The sequence below is a fragment of the Mus musculus genome, chromosome 12 (assembly GCF_000001635.26).
Source record: "Mus musculus strain C57BL/6J chromosome 12, GRCm38.p6 C57BL/6J".
NCBI classification, from domain to species: Eukaryota; Metazoa; Chordata; class Mammalia; order Rodentia; family Muridae; genus Mus; species Mus musculus.
In genome coordinates this window covers 117667221-117688180 of record NC_000078.6, presented here as the reverse complement: position 1 = coordinate 117688180, position 20960 = coordinate 117667221, and the positions used below count along the sequence as shown (strand labels likewise).

General features: G+C 43.3%; 1 protein-coding gene across 3 annotated transcripts in view; it reads right to left on the bottom strand.

Moving 5' to 3' along the window:
• The window catches only part of Rapgef5 (Rap guanine nucleotide exchange factor (GEF) 5), a 243212-nt gene that overhangs the window by 71557 nt on the left and 150695 nt on the right, over positions 1-20960 (bottom strand). The gene's annotated exons all lie outside the window — the stretch shown is intronic.

Sequence of the window (20960 nt, the reverse complement as noted above, 5' to 3'; positions counted from 1 at the left end):
CCATGTCCGGCGGATTTGAAGATTCTATTTTTAAACCTACCTCCAGGAGTAATTGGATTTAGAGAATAGAACGTTTAAAGTTTCAAAATGTACAGCATACTAGCTGCATTTGTACTACTGTCCTTACCTGGATTGAAAACTACAGCATACCTACTATTAAATACTAAGATAAGGAGTAAAGACTTGCTTTAAACCAGGGGCAAAGGGCTATCCACTGGATCATTCAGGTCAAGCCTCCTCCACCTCCTTCCAATTGTGTTGTCCGCCCCCACCCCCCATGCCTGCACTTCATCTGGACTTTCAAATTCATCAGGTACTTGTTTTACCAGAATACAAGCAAAAATGGATCTCTAGTTAGAATCTCATCCCAGCTGAAGTTCTGACGTCATGGGCCACTGCACTGACTTTCTTCATCTCTGTCCCTTTTAAAAGAGTCTAGGAGCTTAACTATCATTCATTTCTGCACACACAGCTTCCATAGAGCAGAGCCAATGTGTCTGTCTGACCTGGCTCAGTCAGGGGACAGTCCCTGCTGACCCAGCAGTACAGACCCAAGTCTAAGCCATGGGTACAAACTTTCACAGCATTTGCTATAAAACTCTCCCAATGTGTAGCACCCAGTCATAGGAAGACAGCCAGAGTCAGTAAAAGAACATTAAAAGGCAAATAAGAAAGGCTATCTTCTATGTTGCTGATGACTTGGGAAAAAAACAAAACAAAACCCAAGGTTAGAGTAAGAAAAGTTGACAGCTTCCTCTGAAAGATGTCAACTCTTTGCAAAGGAGCTCTGTGCTAGCTAGCACCGTTCTGCTGACAAGATCCTACCTATAACTAGGTGCAGACACAGAGAAGGATACCCTGCTCTCTTTCCTGTGTGGATAAAAGGAGCCTTATCGTGTGCTGTGCTGTGTAATTGCTTCTATAGGCCCATCACTGATCAGTGTATTTATTCTCTTTTTAAAAGACTAGAAAGGTACCAATATCAGCAAATCACCCACAGAAAAATGAGACTGTGTCCTCAACCCCTAATTTCTAAGAAAATGTAAATCTTCCTGGATTTTTCTTTTAAAAAAGGCAAACAATATTGGTGATCCTGGAAAACAGCAGTATAATTGTATGTTCATTCTTTTAAGATCTCGTATGGACAAATAATTTTGCTATGTAGAACTGATGTATTATGTTTCAGCAAGGTCAGACACATGGTGTCTGTGGCAATTAATGCTGGATATTCATTGTTCAACTCCCCAAGGAGGCCAGTGTGACTCCTGTAACATGAATACCAATGTGTAATTGCTATCTTTTCATTTCTCCAAAGCAGTTCTTTTGTTATCCATGTGGCTGAAGTGAACTAAAGTGGCTGGAGAGAGGGGCATACATGGTGCAAAGGTGGGGGGGGGGGGAGAAGAAAGCTGGTACGAGACACGTGGAATCAGACAAATAATTCTATTATTTGAAAGAACAGATGTGAGAAGGCAAAGTCTTTCCCCAGCTCCCTCTAATCGTAAGCCAATATTCATCTTATATGAGCCACTGTCATTCTGAAGTACATTTTACATCCTATGTGCATGTGATATATGGCATTATTAACTTCTGCAGGCTGCACACATACATATGGATGGGCAGGACTTTGCTAATGTCTGTGTAAGTGATATGTATGACATGGCTGTGCACACAGCAGTCATACTTTACTGGGCAGGAGAATAGCTGAGTCGGATTGATATACTATCAATAGCATCTTATGCCACTGTAATAGGTTCCATTTGGAACCTGTTAAAAATAAGGGAGAGGAGAAGCAGAAAAATCAATGAGCAAGGGAAAATGTAAATTATTGAAACCTGCTGTGAAAACAGAAGACTCCCTTGTGTTATAACCGTCTATGAAGGAGGACTAAATCGATGCACCCGAATCTCGGCATCTGTCCCCAGTTCCTTTTCCCGAAAAAGAGGAAACAGCACCATCGAGCTGGGGCATTAAATCTTTATTTCAGAAATTGCTAGGGTAAAAATAAGAATTAGGACTAATGGTGGAAAATATGTTCAATGACAGATCATCCTTGAAACAGAAGCATTAAAACTTGTAATTGACAGTTGTTATGCAGCAAACAAAGAGGGCCTCCTTTGGGTAGGACACCCTGCTGGACAGTAAGTAGCAAGCAAAGAAGACAAACTCTGCTCTGAACTAAGTTATCTGGTACCAGGAAATCAGAAGCACAGCTTGGTCACATCCTCAGGTGATGCTAAGGGCAGGGGACCAAGGCAAGTGGAAGCCACGGGGTTTGGTGGTCAAAGATAAGTGGCCTAAGAGACTGAGAATGACAGCTGATGTTTGAGTATTGACAGGATGGAATACTGTAGATATTTACCAGGCAGTTAGAAGGAAAACACAGTTTTTTGCACAAAGGCCAAGGATAGAGACAAGTTTGTTAATAATTCAGATCTTGGCAGTTGATAAAGTTAAGGGAGAAAGACAAGTGTGGAAACTAGGAAATGAGATTTAATGGGAACAACACAGTAAGAGATGAAGGCTGATAGCAACAGTCTCTGGGAAGTTACAAGGAGATGAGGACTTGGTGAGCCAGGAGGAGCTGGAAGGAGGAGCAGGGAACAGCATCAGGAGGTCCAGGGAAGAGCCTGCCCCATTGATGTTCAAACTGACAAGCCTAAGAAAAGATCTGCTGGCATCACTTTGGGGCAAGAGGTAAGAAGGAGGAGCCATAGCCCAGGTGCTCTGGAAGCTAAGGCAGGAGGATCACATGTTCAAGCCAACCTGAGGCAAGGACCAAAACACTGACTGAAGCTTGGAAAGGGGGCCTGGGATATAGCTTAGTGGTAAAGAAAGCTCTGAAACTTTACATTTAATTCACAGATGAGGGAGGAGGCAGAAGAGGAAGGAAGGGAGGGAGGGAGGGAGGGAGGGAGGGAGGGAGGGAGGGAGGGAGGGAAGGAAGAGAGAGGGAGGGAGGGAAGAAGGAGGAAGGGAGGGGGAGGGAAGAAAGGAGGAAGGAAGGGAGGAGGGGGGAAGGGAGGGAGGGGGAGTGGGACGGAGGAGTGTTAAGGAAAGGAGGGAGATGGTGTGGAAGTCTCAGGGCAACCTGAGACTTTCAATGTGTAGGGCTGGGGAGCTTGAAGACACTGTGGCCCTTGCTGAGTAGGAACACAGAACACAAATGCAGGATCAGGCTACAACAGAGTCCTCTTCCTTTCAGATAGAATCCGACAGCTCAGTGAAGCAGAAACAAGCTGGAGAGATCATATGCAATGGTTTCTTAGTACACTGGTACTGAGGCAGCCTCTGGAGGAGGGGTGTGTGGTGAGGTTGGTAGCCTAAATAAGACATTACTGGAAAAGTGGCCTCAGGGATGCAGCAGGGGACGAACCAGTTATGAAGAGAAAGACTGCCCGGCGGCTTTGTGAACTGCTGAGGCTAGAAAAGACATTTGTGGTTTTATGACTTTCTTGCTGCTCTAAGTGCTTAGGAGCCTTAACGGAAATGAGTGACTGATGAAGCCCATCCAGGGTAAGGAATACACAGGGAGCTATCAGAAGCCAGGGTGGGGAGAGGACCCAGGGATCAGGCACATCAGGAAAATAGCCCTTCATCACAGAGTGTCTGAAGGGGCAGATCCATTGTGAAAACTGAGGGCTGCTGACCATCAACCACATGGGCTAACAGCATAGGCTTTATTCAAGGGAGCAAAGGCTCCACAGTTCTGAGTAGTGAAGACTAAGGGGAGGGACAGAGGCCCCTGAATGACACCAGTACTTTGGGTTGGGTCCTAGGTTCCAGATTTACTACAATGCTGACAACTTCCTAAGTGGTTAGTGCACTAAAAGCGTCTTTGGTTTGAGCTTTTAGCCTCTTGTCCTTGATCCCTTGAAGCAGCTTGAACAGGTCCAGAATTACAAAGGAAGAAGGCAACTTTTTTCATTTAAAACAAATCCCTTTCCACATGCCCAACTGGAATTTATGTTAATGAGGTCACAGTGGGGAAAGTCACCAAATAACCCCACCATAGGAGGCCAGGTTGCTAAGGAAACCAACCACCTGCTCAGAGGGCTCACTGCCCCTGTCCTCATCCCTAAAGGTTTTAGTGGTCACCAAGGCCCAATGACCTAATCAATTATGCATGCATAAGGAACTCGGTATGAAGGACCGAGTTCAAGGGTTTCTGGGAAAGTGAGTGAGGGTCCATCCACCTGTCCAGAAGGCAGTGCATCCCAGCTGCACAGAAAGCAGTTGTACCTAGGACATATGCCTTTGCTGTTCATTTGTGTCCTTTAAAATATTCTTTACAATAAACTGGTAAATGTATCTCCTGGGTTCTGAAGCCACTTTAGAAAATGACTGGAACCAAAGGGGTAGATTGTGGAAACGCCAATGTACAGCCAATAGATCAGAAGCATGGATAAAACAGCCTGAAGCTCCTGATTGGCATCAAACTTTGGGGCTCAGCCTACAGGGTCTGATGCTACTCCCTGGTAGACAGTGTCATATACAGTTGAATTATGGGTAGTTGAGCTTAGATCACTACAGAACTGACCATTTTTCTGGTTGGTAGGGGACCCCCTCACACATATCTGGTCACAAAAGTATTCTGTGTTGACAGCTGAGTAAGAAAGAAAAAGCCCTGTGCTGCCCTTGACAGCTGAGTAAGAAAGAAAAAGCCCTGTGCTGCCCCAAGCCACAATTTTAGACCCTGACACATGGGAGCTGAGCTGGCAGTTACAACCAGACCTTAATGTTCTGTTCTACACGATTTTGTAGGGAATCAACAGCAGACAATGTCACTAAATAATCACAGCGGGTCAAAACAAAAATGCAGCCTTTTAGTTATTATATCCGAATGAAGAATGAATATTGTTCAACCCACAAAATCCCCCAAAGCCTGTCTGCTACCTGCTGCTCTTTCTTTGCCCTAGCCTGCATTCTCTGTTGGGAGGATAAGACTTAGTCACAGAATTACCCTAGTTTCTAGACAGTAATCCAGAGCAAAGCCTCACTTCCTTGGGATCTTTCCAAGGTCAAATCCCGGAGTACCTTCCTGTAACTCTTTCTCTAGGATCCCCTTCTAGAGCATGAAGTCTCAAGATGCGTACACAACAGCAATGAGGCCAATTCAGTCACCTGCAGGGGTGGTCCTGGAGGTGGTCTCTGATGAGGTTAACAGGGTCTCATGCTGCCCTGGAACTAGAGTGATAAAGGAGATGGCACAATGGAGTTTTGGAGAAAAAGCACTTATTGGTAAGGTGTTAAGTGTCAGGCATTCCTGTCAGTGATAGAGGGGCATGAGGCGTATGAGTATGACGGGAAGGCAGAAGCCAGACAACGAGTCCTTCAAGGAAAATGGGACAGCATCCTGGAGTGAGGACCAGAGGACCAAGCCAGTGGCATGGACTCTGAGGAGTAATGGCTTTGGGAGATGGGTTGAGGGTATGGATGGCTTACGTTGCAGGAGGTACCATGTTCTTTTCTACTTCTTTAGGGAAGTCCTCACCCTCTAACACACACTTTAATCCCAGATCTGATCTCATTCCCACTTCAGGGATGGCACAAGGAGCTCTGGCAAGTAGCTAAGTGGACTCCTCAGAGTTCTGCCCATGGGCACATTACTGGAGACAGTAGAAGAAGAGGAGGCACAAATGCAAGTAGTAAGTAGTCCTCAGATGACAGTGGGGGAGCCTGTGTGATAAGAGTGGAATTGAGTGCTGAGGCTTATGGTCTCCTGCAAAGAGCCTTCTGGAGGAAGAAAACAGATGAGGGCTCCTAAGGTCCACCCCCACCACCACCCCCCGCCCCAATTCCTTATGCCTGATCCATTCTCTGGATGAACAACATTGATGATTTTACTCAGTTCGACTATACTGCTATCCGGAACTTGAATTCAGAAAGCACAACAGAACAACCACCTTCAAATGACCTAGATTCACTTCCATGGTCATGCTCAGATTCTTGTGCTTCTACATCAAACCTGTGGGGTTTTTTCCCCCCATTTATTTATATGGACAATTGTATTTGTATTTACAGATTGAAAATATAGAGTTGTAAATATACTTTTTTTTTAAGGGAAGGAGAACGGGTGTTCACAGTTTAGGAGGCCTTAATTTTATTTGAGCCAAATTTCTAGTTACATTTGCATTTTCATACATTACAGTATGACCAAGAAAAAGTGGTGACAGATGCATTTCTCAGCCTGCTGGAAGGGTCATGACCCTTAGCTTGATTGTTTCCACTATTCCCAATTCCCATCCCAGGTGCTCTTGTAAGCAGCCCTGGCTTCTCCAGGCACAGCACATCTCTGATGCCCTGTGAGTGAATGCTTTGTAAGAGCCCTTGCCTAGAGGCTCAGATTATGGGCTTTGAGAGCCAAGAACCTCTGACTGTGTCCTGAGATAAACCATCTTATAAGCAGAAATTCATATTTATCATCTCATCTAAGGAGGTTTGCTTCTTTGAAAATTCTCCTGACACTAACTCCCTCATTCAGATAAGATGTCCAAAAACATCCAATTCCAGCACCCATCATCTGACTGTATGACCTCTGGTTACCTACTTTCTGTTTCTCTTTCGCTAAATGATGGCATTCCAAGGACAGGGACTGTGCCTTCTGTCCTTTTTCTAAAGAATGGGTCAGGGCCAGGCACATGATATTCACTTGATAAGGATGTACTGAGCATGCAAATCCATGAGCAAGCAAAAGAGGAGGGACCCCAGCTGCCTCATACGGCTCAAGGTCACCTTGCTGTAAGGCTCTCACGCTCCCACTCACCCTCCACTCAGACCTTTCCTCCTGCACTGGGCATGACAGAACATGTTTGAACTGAAGTGTTCAAGCTGCCCACTCCACATGTGCTAGGGGTTCTAGCAAACGAAGCTCCTAGGCAACTAATGCTTAAGAGGTCAGGTATCTCAGCACTGGTAAGGCAAGCATTAAGTGGTGTTGTCCCTTAGGTCTATGTCTGTGAACAACCAAAACAGCTGGCGGTCATGAACGTGTCAGACGGTGGGCTCTGTTATGAAGCCTTTGTATTCCTAACCTCCTGTTTGTACTTCATTCTCCCCTAACTAGATTTCCCCTCACATGGTCCACTGCTCTAAAATCATACCTGGTGTGGGACAGTCTGAGAGAACCTTTCAGACAGAAACTGTTAACAGTGCCCTAATCTGACAGCATTGGCACCAGGACGTCATAGGATGAGCACTGGTCTCAGCTACTTCCCTTTGAGCTCCTGATACAACAATCCTGGTACTAACTTACAAGTACACTGTTTACAGTCAACAGCTTGCTGTGCATCCTTCCATCACACAGCCTTGGCTTGATTCGTCTCACCTCCAGAAAGCCAGGACCTTGACCTCCAGTCCTATTTGGTGGTCCTGTGTGACCCTGTGAACCATATGAACCTCTCCCTCTTCACCCCCCCCACCCCCGCCAGAGAGCTGTTAGTTTCCTGTCTTTCACAAACTATTAACTTTCCTGAAATAGAACCTTCATTTTGCACTCCAACAATCTGCAGGATCTCGACAGGCTGCACTCACTCAGTGAACAGTCACTCAATACATTCATGAATAAAAAAGGATGAGTGGACAGATGTGGATTTTAAAGTGAAACATGGCAGGAGACACTTTCAAGGAGGCAGGGGCAGGGGGCACCAGGTTACCCTGGTGGTGGATATCGGCAGCCACTATGCTACCTTGACCACCATCAGAAGTGAGGCACTCAGAGAGACAGGCTAACCCAAGGGTCATGACAAACAGGCTAGGAGTTATTTACCAGCTCAGAGTGACCCACTCTCACTAGAGAGACTTGCACGGAAACCAGCAACAGACAACCCAGGACTCAGTCACTTTTCAAGGTTATTTATAGCTTTTTGATGTGTGTGAAACATCATGCAGTCACTAAATCACAAGAAGCTAATGCAATTTGCTTATACAGCAGTAGAGGCAACCAGAACTAATGAGATGGTGCTGCTGGATTCGAGAACTAGACCCAGGAGGAATGGGACAACAGGGAAGAATCAGCCATGGCAGACAGAGAAGCTCATGTGACAACTGACATTTATTGAGGGGCTTCCCATTTGGCTGGCAAAGCCAGAGGCTGGGTCTGCATCATCTCATACCATCATTAGAGTTGTCCTATAAAGTGGACACTACGAAAAGCCAGTTTATACAGGAAGAGGCTGAAGCAGAGGGAGGAAATGTCACCTGATCTGGCGGGAACACAAAGCAGGAAGCTGATGAAGCTGATATTAAACACAGACAGGCTCCGTGTACTCCAGTGCCTTTGGTCAAGCCACAGATAACTATGAGACAGTGGGTGCTCTATTCTGAGAGACTGTAGGAGCCTGATTTACCTAAGGGCCAGACTAGGTCAGTCGGGTTGGTGAGTCAGATGACAGGTGAGTCGAGGCCTTATGGATGTTCAAAACTGCCAAGACAGTAAGTATTTACATTTGAGTGGCCTCCTGGTTTGGGAAGACCACCTTAAGGATTACAGTTCAAGAGAACAGGAGGGTTGACAGGTGGCTAGGATGGTGCAAGTTCAGAATCCAGCCAACTGCTGTCAGGTAAAGCTCAAGTCAGAGCACTGGAAAATGCAGAAACTGAGGCAGGGGCCCAAAAAGAAAGACCCTTGTATCCAGCAAAGACTGGATTAGACCCAGAACCAAGAAGGTCAAATCATACAGAGGCAGAAGATACAAAAACTGCCTTGCCTCCAGAGATCCAAGAACTGGGCAGGCATTGTACAGTTTTAAAGGGTTAAGATTGTTTTGTAAATTTTGCCTCAAATAAAAAAGAAGGGGGAAGGTTAGTGCTGTTACTCAGTGGTTGCTCGTCTAACATGGACAAGGTCATGGGTTCAATACCCTCCCCGGGACTGTGCAAAACACAATGCATCCATGAGCCTGTGGACACAGTGTTCTGACTGTTGAGTCCTGAGAAACATGTGTTGTGAGGCTAGCTTGGACTGCCAGGATGTCCAAGACAGAGCAGAGTAGAAAAAACCAATGTCAGTGTGTTGTTTCCACTCAGAGCTTCTGAGCCACGTAGGAGAGGGAGTGCTGGCTTACTAACCACATGCTGCAGGTAATTTTCCACCTGTGGGTGGCAAGATAAAAGAGGCTGAGGTGGCTCTGAGAGGCTGTACAAACAGATGCAATAAGACAGCTCTCCAGCTGAGTTTGGAGCCTGTGAGCAAGACTGGAGAACACCTGGAGACATCTAGATGGAGATGAGGCAGTTCGTCAGCCTTTCCAGGACTGAGTTTTATATAATTCATTTGTCTCGATTCCACTCTTCTCCCAGAGGCCCTCAGTGTTGCTCTCTCAACTAGGAAGGAGACACCTGACTTAGCAGGGAGATGTCTCCCCCATCTCATACTGGAAGTTTGCACATAGCTTAGCAAACCACCAGGGCCCGCATCTGTATTGGTACTGTAAATATGGGTACCAGACAATTACAGTCCTTAGGGGGTGGGGTTAAACAAAACAGAAGCCTCCTCAGACTAAAGAAAGCTTAACCAAAACCAAACACCGATTTTGCTGACAACTTATCTCATGATTATTTTTTCCTCCTCATGGAAATCAGATTTTAAAAAGGAGTTGAAGACAAAATACTGCTGAAAGACGCAGTCATCAAAACAAAGGCTAAATGGTGGGGCTGCCATAGTCCCTGCCTGTATGTAAGTAGATTCTGGGTTCATCTCAGCACCATATGAGGGTGGGTTTGGGGGAGACAGACAGACAAAGGAAGAAAGAGGGGGGAGAGAGGAAGAGAGAGAGACACACAAAGAGAGACAGACAGAGAGAGACACAGAGAGTAAGGAAGAGAGAGGGGAAAAGAGAGAGGGGAAGAGAGAAGAAGAGAGAAAAAGAGAGACACAGAGACAGAGAGAGGAAGAGAGAGGGGAAGAGAGAGGAAGAGAAAGAGAAGAAGAAAGGGAGAGAGAGGAGGAGAGACAGACATAGAGAAAAGGGAGAGAGGAAGAGAGAGGAAGAGAAAGAGAGGAAGGGGGAGAGAAAGAGAGACAGAGAGACACAGAGAGAAGGGAGAGAGGAAGAAAGAGAAGGAGGGAAGAAAAGGAAAGAGAAAGGCTGAGAAAGAAGGGGCAGACTTGTCCAGGTAAGTTGTTAGGAGAACCAGAACCCAAACCAAAACAAACCCCAAGAAAAATCATCTTTGTCCACTTTGCTCTAGCACAAGATGAGTAATTAAACAATGATACTTAGCTTTTTATTTTTACATCATAGGTATTAAATTAATAACTCAGGCTAAAGCCTAATGGGCTAACTGAATTCATCATCCCCAAACTCATGGATCCTGGGAAACATGTGACTTCCATAGATAGGTGTGACAGCAAGCAGGACTGTACTGTGGAATTAAACAGAACAGAAAGCCAATAAATGTAACAGGAGAGACAGCTGGCAGCTGCTCAGGAAGAACTGCAGTGAGTTTTGTTACCTCTTAGAGTCTTCTATGAAACAAGGTGTCTAAGAAGCCTAAAACTAGCAGGTTAGATGGGAGTCGGGGTCAGGGGGTGGGGAATAAACGGTAACATCTTGAAGTACAAGGTCTCGGTCTTTTCATGAGACTGTTTCAATAAGCTGCATTACCTTGATGGAGCATCTTGGACACTTCTGAAAAGTAAGTACCAAAAACAAAACAAACAAAAAACAAACAAAATACCCCCACAAAACCCCAGTAGGTTTGATAGCATTAATAAAGGAACCATTTACAGATTTGTGGGCAGATTTGAGGAAACCATGCAAAAATAGTGCCACGATCTCAGGAAAACAAATAGACTTTACTGCCTCAGATGAAAGACCTGCATAGCTATGTGAATATTAGATATCACTGGAGCCAGAGATGTAAAGGAGAGTCAGGCGTGGGGGGGAGGGGGGGAGTCCTGAACAGAATGGGAGGGCAGCCTCGGAGCTCTATCTCCCATGCTCCCCATGGATGTGGTTCCATTCAGAGCAAGAGAATGCAGGGGTCAGGACTCACTACTTATACCCAGTGAAGGTGCAATGGAGGGAGTGTGTGAGACAAGACCAAACAACTGCATGTTCCACACTTCAGAGTCTCCAGAAATGCTGTTAACTTATCAACTCCAAGAAGGTCACCGTGTCCATTCCTGCTGTCAAGAAAGCCACTGGAAGACCTGGAAGCCTTGGAGTAGGTAAGCTAATGTTTCCAATTCCTACATGCCTGTCTTAATTCTTGTCTAATACAGACATTAATTACCTCATTCAGCTCCTACAGCTTGCTTCACGCCCTGCTCCCATGTGGCATCTGAGAAGCGTTACTCAATCATACAGGTGTTATTGTTTTTTGATTTTGGTTGTGAGCCTAGCCTTTAACAGCTGAGCCATCTCTCCAGCCCTTGTTTTTTTTTTTTTTTTTTTTTTTTTTTGTTTTTGTTTTTTTTATCACAGAAGCTTAAATGTTGTTAAGTACTTCCCAGCAGGTCCTCTTGTATCAATATAGAAGTTTTTGGTGGATGACCAGATTTGGGAATCAGGATGGAGGGTAGAGGAGAGCAACAGTGATAGAGCCAGTTCCGTGCAGATGTTAGCTGCATAGAACAGGGTGTGCTTAGTTTTTTAATGACATCTATCAGCCAGAATTGCGTTGCGTGAGTGTTATTACACATTCACATGCTCAACACGAAGGAAGGAGGGGCTAGTCAAGGCCATGATCTGAGGGTTAGTCCCAGAGAAGCTAAGTCCAGAGAGCAGAGTACAGAGTAAGAGAAGGTCAGTTTAGAAGCCCAAAGAACAGAGAGTGAAGCTATTTTCCACCTGTGTCTAGGCACTAAGGCTGACTCATCAGACCCAACCAGAGTCCAAGTGACTAGAAAGCTTTCCCAGAACAGAAACCCAACTGGACCTGACTCTGGGGTGCTTTGAACTATGTGTCACTCAGGCAGGCCCTCAGAGAAAAGCCAGGTTCACAGGGGCAGCCAGCCAGCCAGCTGAGGGGAAAGGGGCTGATAGGGCATGTTTTAATATAGAACCAAGGACTATTAAGTCGTGTTGCTGGAGGAAAACACACTTCCTGAAGTCCAAGGCATCCCTGTAAATATGAGGATGGTACCCCCTCAGTGGATTTAAAGGCACTAGAAGGTAATATACAAGGACATACCATAGACTCACCCTAACCACCTTTTAGTCAGCAGGGACTAGAACCACACCTTTACCTTACCATAGCTTTTCTCACTAAACCCACACCAGAGGCATGATCCATCTCTGACTATTTTGTGGGTAATGATCAGTTATTAATCACATACAAGTTATTTGATATTTCTTCAAAGAAGTATAGCCCGAATCAAATTACGTCAATTAACTCCATCAAAGCAAAAGTGGGTTTTTCTGAGTTCTGATTCTAGATTCACCACTTACTGGCAGGCTGGCTTGGCTCAAGTTGTTAGATCTCTGTGAGTACTTAGTTTTCTTGCATTGAGTTGGATAATATGTATGTAAACGTCGAAGCTATGTGCTAGACACAGGGAAAGTCTCCATCAAGAGAAAAGCAAACAAAAACAAAACAAAAAATCACATCAGAACAAACTATGTAGGAACAACATGCCATTCCAATACATTAAGATCTAAATGGTATCCGGGCAGTGGTGGTGTATGCTTTTAATCCCAGCACTCAAAAGTAGAGGCAAGTGCCTCTCTGAGTTGAAAGCCAGCCTGGTCTACAGAGCAAGCTCTAGCATAGCCAAGACTACATAGAGGGACCCTGTCTTGAAAAACCAAAAAGACCTAAGTGTTACTAAACTCTTTTTGGTTCTTGCTATAATTCTATCTATCTATCTATCTATCTATCTATCTATCTATCTATCCATCCAGAAATACCACTGCGTTTTAAGGAAACACAGCACACAATCTTACCCAGTGAGAGCAGCTCCCTTTGGTACAACATGAGCCACTGGCAAACATCCCAGGAGTTAATTCCATAGCTCACTAAACTAGGAGGAAAGGGAAGCCCAGCACCATCTACCCAATCCACCCTTGGCTAGGCCTGCTGGAAGGCACAGGTGTTTCTCTCTAGCAATCTGCAGTATTCCTCAACCCCCAAGACCAAGAAGCACTCACTTCTACAATCTAAACTCTAACAAAAAGAGAGACGGACAAGTTCAGGCCTCTAACTCTTCCTTTTTTTTTTCTTTTCTTTTTTCCGATACAGGGTTTCTCTATATAGCCCTGGCTGTCCCGGAACTCACTCTGTAGACCAGGCTGGCCTCAAACTCAGAAATCCACCTGCCTCTGCCTCCCAAGTGCTGGGATTAAAGGCACGCGCCACCACTGCTTGGCAACTCTTTCATTTTTGAAATGTAAGTTTGCTAATGCCTAAAAGCCCAGCATCTTAGAAAGGGAGAGGGGTGGGCTGTCAACCTGAAAGGGACAGTGAACAATGATCACTGTGATCACATTAAGTGTGGGCAGCAAAGAGCAAAGCAGGGGCAAACAGGCCTCATCTCACCTATAGTTGCTAGAGTCAGCATGGCTGTCTGATCCTGCTACCTGTGTACAGAGAGCTTGAGACTCATAGGCATCTTAGCACACATCCCTCCAAAGAACACAACAAAGGCTAAGTGAGAGCACTGCATTTTATGTGTGTTTGGATACAAGTGCACACACACACACACACTCACACACAAAGAAGCATGAGTTAATAGAGGCCTATTTGAAGGTAATGTAGAGGAAAGGGGAGAACTTCAGATCCAAACTAGATGCCTCAGTGTAGCCTAACACAGAGGAAGAAGGAACATGAAAACCCTGGATGACCAAGACTTGCAGCATAGGGACTCATTCAACTCACAGCCCACACGAACTCAGACAATATTCTCTGGATTCCTTCCTGCTGGGTTTTCTAACTGTGAGACCATCAGTACTGAAACCAACCCTTATTTCCACCACTGTCTTCATGTATCCTTAGAGAATGCAAAAATATAATTCATTTCTAACCAAGCTATTTTTAAGAAGGCAAATTAATGAGTAAATCTGCTATCTGATTTCTATGGAGGTTTTCCAGAAAGGACAACTTCAAATGTCACAAAAACTTTCAAGAGTTTGTCTCTCTCTCCCTCTCCCTCCCCCCCTTCTCTCTCTCTGTGTGTGTGTGTAAAGATATTCCAAGGGGGAATATCAATATGGACACTTCACTAGAACCCCACAGATGGGAAAAAAAAAAACCTACACTTATTGACTAGGAAAAAATTTCTGCAATCTTGTTGCAAATGTAATTGTCACCATAGGTTTGGAAGACTTCTCAGCAGCCTATGAAATCTGAATAACAAGAGGAGGGTATGAATTTTCAGTGCAGTATTAAATGGTCAACCCTCACCAGTACCAATGGTTTTGGCTTCTCCATCCAAATTCCCCCTATAAAGAGTCTGAAACCCAGAAGCCTTTGATAATGCCTCCTAACTGAGGGAATGACTAATTCAGAATCTTAAATTATTTTAAAAATATAGTTTCCCCCTTGGTCAGGCCCAGCAGAAGCATCCTTCAAACTTACATGAGAAAAGTAATCGTAAAACATGTTAAAACTGGAAAGGTATCAAGACCATTAACTCTGTTACTCTTTGCAAATCTTTGTGTGTGTGTGTGTGTGTGTGTGTAAGCACTGTGTTTGCTATGTGTTGGCAAAGATTTGTTGTGTGTATGCACACACCATGCATGTTAGCTTTAGAGAGGGCAAAGCTTCCACAAAAGGGCAGCCTCAGTATTTATGCAAGTTATGAAATGAAAAATTCCTTGTTTCCATAGCAATGGCCAGATCACATGGAATGGGTGTGAGGAGATAGGAGGCATCTTAAGTAAACACTCATGGTGGGGTTTTTTTTTTTCATATTTTGTACATTCCTGGGTGTTTTTAGAGACGAGTGCTTTTAGTGTGTGTAGTAGCCATCTCAGAAACAGCACTTCACAGTTAGAAACAAGTCTGGAATAAAAGTAACTAAAACAACGGGCCATTCTGTGCATAACCTGCAACTACACAAAGTTGCTGTCAAAATTAATTACAAGAATTATAAATGCAATGACATGGTTCTAGAGTGCTCTGGGGAAGCAAGCAAGCAAGCAAGCAAGCAAGCAAGCAAGCAAGCAAGCAAACCCAGACCAGGAGGTGTAAAGGAAAAGGAGAAGCTCAAATAGGGCAGAGATAAGTTAGAAAGCATGAGGAATATCTCCTTGAACTTTTTCTAAGCTGGAGACAGGTATAAAGCAAAGGAAAACAAATAGACTAACAAGAAATGGATTTACAAGATAATGCAGATAAAAAGGCCTCTCTTCCCAATTATTAATATGCTCCAGAGGTGTCAAAGGCTAAAATTCTTGCATGGAAACTAAAAGTAACAATCATTGCTGTGTCTACTCTGCTAATGATCAACCCTTGCAAAGCTTTATCTACAATTGCAGAATGGGGGTAACGGGTTCTCTGACTTTTCTGCTGCCCATTTCTAGGCTGATTCTTAAGAAAGGAAACCTTAAGATTACAAAAAACCAAAAACCAAAACCCAAACAAACAAACAAACAAAAACCATGTGTGTACATGTTGTACGAATGGTGCGTGTGTACAGTGCAACTCTGTAGAATGGGTTCTTTCTCTCAGTCTTTCTGTGGATTCTGGGATTGAACGTGGGTCACCAGTTGTGATTTGAATGAAAAATGTGTCCCACATGCTCAAGTGTTGAATGAACACCTGGTTCCCAGTTGGTGGTGTTGCTCGGGAAGGTTAAGGAACCTTAGGGAGCTGGGGGCTGGCTGGAGAAGTACTGTCACTGCGGGTAGGCATTAAGGTTTTATTTATTTATCTTTGTTCCACTTCCTGCCCACTTGCTGCCTTCTGTGTGCTGATAAAATGTGATTGATTGATCTCATACTGCTCCTGCTATGCCTTCCCCTCAAGACAGACTGCATCCCCTTGGGAATTGAGAGACAAAATAAACCCAATCTTCCTAAAGTTGCCTTTGTCAGGGTGTTCTATCACAGCAACAGAAAAGGAACTGATATCCATCCAGGCACGTGCCCCAAGTGTCTATCAACTGAGCCATTGCACGGGTGGAAGACAGCGAACTTTTTATTTAAAGTGTGAAAATTTCCAATCAACTGCAATCCTACCACTGATACACTTTTGAATTTTCACAGATCTGATTTAGTGTTTGAACTTGGGAAACATTTCATATCACCCATAGTTGCTTTCTCTACCAGGTCCACACTACAAACAAATGCTTAGTGACCAATATTGGAGATCAAAAATTCAAATAGAACATTGACGATGCTCACAGAGTAAGTTTGATGTGTTGGGGATTTAGATGATTTGTATTTTAGAAAAACAGTGGTTTGGGGTGGTGATATGAAGTAGTTTGTAAAGCTACGGAGCTGATAACAATAACCAGAACATTTGCTTGGTATTTACAAGAGTCTAATGCCATTAAGAAACAGTATTTGTCAAGATTTAGGAATTCCAGATCTCCGTCTTCTTCAGGACATTCTGAACTCAGAAAAACAATTCCAAATATTTAATAACTTTATTTTAAAATGTTGCTTTAATAACCTGATAAGACAGACAAGTTCTAGCTAGTTAGGCCAGATGAACATCCATCTCATAGCAACACCATTTGACAATAAATTTTTTAAAGTTCTAGCTATTTTTAAAACATTAAAGAACAGAATGATTCTTGGCAATCAGAGGCATACTCAATTAGACCAGAGGGGGGAAAAAAATAAAAGCTACTGGAAGCTTCCCAAACAATGAATTGATTGCCATTATTAAATGGCATCACCCCCCTCCTAAAGAATTCAATACTTCAAAGTGTGGATGCTCTAAATTTGTATGTGCATGTATGGGGAGGGATGGTTTTAGAGCTGGAAGAAATCACAGATATCTATATCTTAATTTAGTATATATGGAAATGAGGCTTACAAAGGAAAGCTACCATCCAATTTATAGTAAAAACATTTAACTTGGAAAATTTGTTAACGGAAATTCAATTTCTCCAAAGTAATAAATGTTTTTATTACTATAATTTTAGTTAATTTTTGTTACTAACAAAAAATTAACTAAAGTAAACTTATACATGTGATAGGTAATTAAGAAATATGACTTTTACATTATAAAAAATAAGTCAGAGAAATGTTAAAGACCTAAATGCAAAAGGCAGTTCCAGAAGAAATTTAAAAGACAATAATGTTGAGTGTCTACCTGGCCTTGGGAGTGGGAAGGCTTTCCTATCTTAAAGGCATATTTTAAGGTGAAGAGGAGTAGGAGAAATAGTTTCTGCTCATAAAAATAAATAAATTAAGTAGGAGACAAGCTGGGGGAAAACTGTATGTACCAATAACGTTTTGTAACCTTGATGCATAAAGTATTTATTCAAGTCAATGAATGGAAAATGGGCCAAGAAGGCAAATGGATTAAGAAGAAAGAGGAACAGATTAGTGTAAGTTACAAACTTACATTACATTAGAAAAGTTACAACTTTTCTAAAAATCATGTAAAGTCCAACAAGGTATTTCTCTCTCTTCCCCAACCACAGAGCAACTTGCCAAAGATCTTAGAGAATCCCCAGAAAGGGTGAAGGTGAGAGTGAGAACGTTCTGGGTCAAGTGCTTTCACGTACTGCTTGCTGATCACTAAGTAAAACCTAGTACAAGCTTTGATGGGAAGTAGCTGGGCCAAAACACAAAAAGAATTGACACAAGTTGTGTCTGTAAGTACTCACTGTGCTAGGAACGAACCCTTACAGTATAGGGAGAGACTCTTTTAGACCTGGGATAATTGGAAAACCTATTTGCTCCCAGTGGACAGGTAGCTTAGTATGTCATGAAGTTATAAAGAAATTTCCCCATGAGCATACTGGAAGCAGCCAGGAAGGGCGAGGAGCTGTCAATCATCTCTAGGTTCTCTACAGAATCCATATGTTGTCTTTCCAGTTGGTAGTTTCAATCATGAAGATATGTGCCTTAAGTTCTGGCACGCTGCCGGATACCTAATTCTGGACCAAGAAACATCCATATAGAAACATCTCCTCCAGATGGAATTTGTTTTCAGAACAGATTGAGGCATCGACTAATTGAGGTCCAGGTCTATATTAAAATGCATAGAAGGGTATTTAGGGGTGTTTTATAGCTAGACCGTTGGGGAGTCAGGAATGGTGATAGATAGCAACATGTGACCTCCTTTACCTTAAGACCTGTGTTATTTACGATTAATGCTGTAATAGAGTGATACCAAGGAAGTGAAAGGCACGGTGCTAATGCCTTACAGACACATGAGCAAGGACAGTTTTGGAAACAAACGTCTTATCACAGCCTTTCCCCTCTGGGAGTCTGTCCAACTTTCTCCACTGGATTCACTGCCCTTCTCTTTTCTCCCTGCTTGTTTTCTCATCCTCCCCTCACTGAGCGTTGGCGTCTTCTGGCTCACATCACATGCTGCTTGTTTCTACCTCTGTAGCTTCATTCTTGGTCACAGTTGTTCACTCACTGTTTCTATCAATGAATGGAGGTGATAATAAAGGAATATTACCAGGTCTCAAAAAACAAAACAAAACAAAACAAAACAAAAAAAAAAACAAAAAAAACGTGCCTCTGTGCATGAAGAAAGAAGGCTAAGTCAACATTAAAATTATCCAGGGCTTCAACGATGTGAACTTTATGTGTGGTAGCTAAATAAATGACTGCCACATGCAGGGCTCTGCCTGAAGACAGCTCAGTAACCAAAGGGTCCCAATTCCCATGTCTGTGGCTCCTGCCTTCAGCTAAAGCATACACAGCAGATGTTTGCCTATACCCAAGCCTTTGTCCTTCCATGGGGTCTCAAGGGCTGAGACATGCATCTTGTGGTTCTGCATTCAGAAAGAGAAGGCATGGCTTCTGGTTCCTCTGTTCTGTACCAGGACAATCTCAAAGCCTAGGTCTTGTATTAACCAGGCATTCTCTCTGCATCCATCCATAGAGATCCCGAGTTAGCCATGCGTGGAATGTAAGGTGTAAGTCAGAGTTAAGACACATAAATGGCAAATGACAGAGGGCGGGACACAGCACAGCAAGATGGGGAATAGATGGGGAATGCATTTTGTAAAAACCTAGTAAGAATTTTTCCAGGGTGTGGTGAGTTTTCTCAGGTCTGGGCAAATTTCCTTCGTGTGCCAAGATTATGAGTAACATTGATGGCCAGGAACTTTATTAGTGACTTGGACGGAAATGGGATCTACTTAAAACTGAAATAAAGGTCAGGTGTACTTGCCAAGTTACAGTGAAAATGCCATTTAATAGTTCAGAGAGTCATCAAAGGTTTTAGTGCACAAGCACCTGGCATTCAAGTACATTCTTCATAGGCAAATCAAGGTATCATTGGTGTGTGTGTGTGTGTGTATGTGTGTGTGTGTGTGTGTGTCTGTCTGTCCTCTCACCTTCCCTCCCCCCTATCCCCCGAGTTGCTAGGGATTGAATCCAGTGTCTTTTACATGCTAGACAAGCCCCCTCCCATTGAGCTACACTGCAGTCCTAGGTTACTGCCTTTCTTTTGTTTCAGTGTTTTATATTCTACCCCACACAGGCTCAAAACCTTCCTTTGACACCTCCAGGGTTTTAACCTGCAGGAGGAGTGTACTGTTGCCAGCTTGGCCACATGTGTTCCTGTCTCTGCCTTTTTATTGTGTCTTTTAAAATTCTAGTCACACCTATTATTAGAGGGGCAGCATAATCTTCATAGCTTCAATTACCCTATTTCCCACCCTGTTTTACAGATATATCTGACTGTTGTTTTAATACTGAGATAATTTTTGGATATGTGCTTCCCAATGGGTATTTAATGAGAAGTACTGAATGACCCCATTTATATTTTGCTGACAAAATTATTGGTTTCTGCTTTCCTGGGATGCTAATTTTCTGATGGGGTAACTGCTAATAAAGAAGGGAAATTTGCTTTACAGAAGCAGTTTATTTGGAGCTAAGGGCCATTTCAATCATGCTAGCCTTGACCCAGGGTCCCACAATATATAAATACAAGAACACCTAGGGGGTAAACTTGCATGCTCTACCAAGCCTACAGGAAACACTGCTTTTACTACTGAATTTTTGTTTCCCTTTACAGAGACTAAAGATATATCTGTTTTACTAAGGACATTTACCAATGAAAATATTTTAATATTTTCTTGTGGTTAATGAGCATCCCATGGAACCAATGAATCATATTTTATTTACCACCTAACTTAAGGGGACTGCTTATAAATTCTATTTAGCAAGTGCCAGTTTATGGAGGGTACAGCTTTTCACTAACACAAAGCACATGGCGTCTAAGGTTCCTTCCAAAGCCTGCACTTCTCAGAGGAAAACTCCACTCCTTGAGTTTATGGTGAAAAATCAGTCTCCCAATTTGTAATGAGTCATAATATGTGATATATAATACATGATACATACATATAATACCTGATATATGCTAAATACATAATATGTGATACATAAAACAGTGAGAGTGAGTTCACTGAGCAGAGAGAATTATAGCATTCCGCAACTATAAATTCAGTTTAGGATTTCTTGATGCATGTAACCATTCAAAAACTTTCTCCTCAAGAGTATCACAGTGAATTCTGACCAAGGAAAATTCATGCAAGGTTTGAAGAGTTATCTACACCAAGGGCCACTCTCCCTTTTCTTTGGTGGCACAGAGCCAAAAATTTTACCTTGGTAAGCTCCACTCCCACTCTGCCTCTGGGGTCACAGGATACATGCTTTTATGACTCATTTACTTTTCCTAAGCCCCTTACAAATCCCTGCCCTCAGGGTGCTTCCTGTTACGGTAACTGTCTTGTGATCATCCTTATGGTGTTCGACTGTTTCTTGGATCTTGAAGATCCCCTAATCCTTTATTATGATTCACCATGCCTTCACCATGCCCAGCCACCCCTGGAACATGCACAGAGAAGACACTTATAAAGGACTGTTGAAATT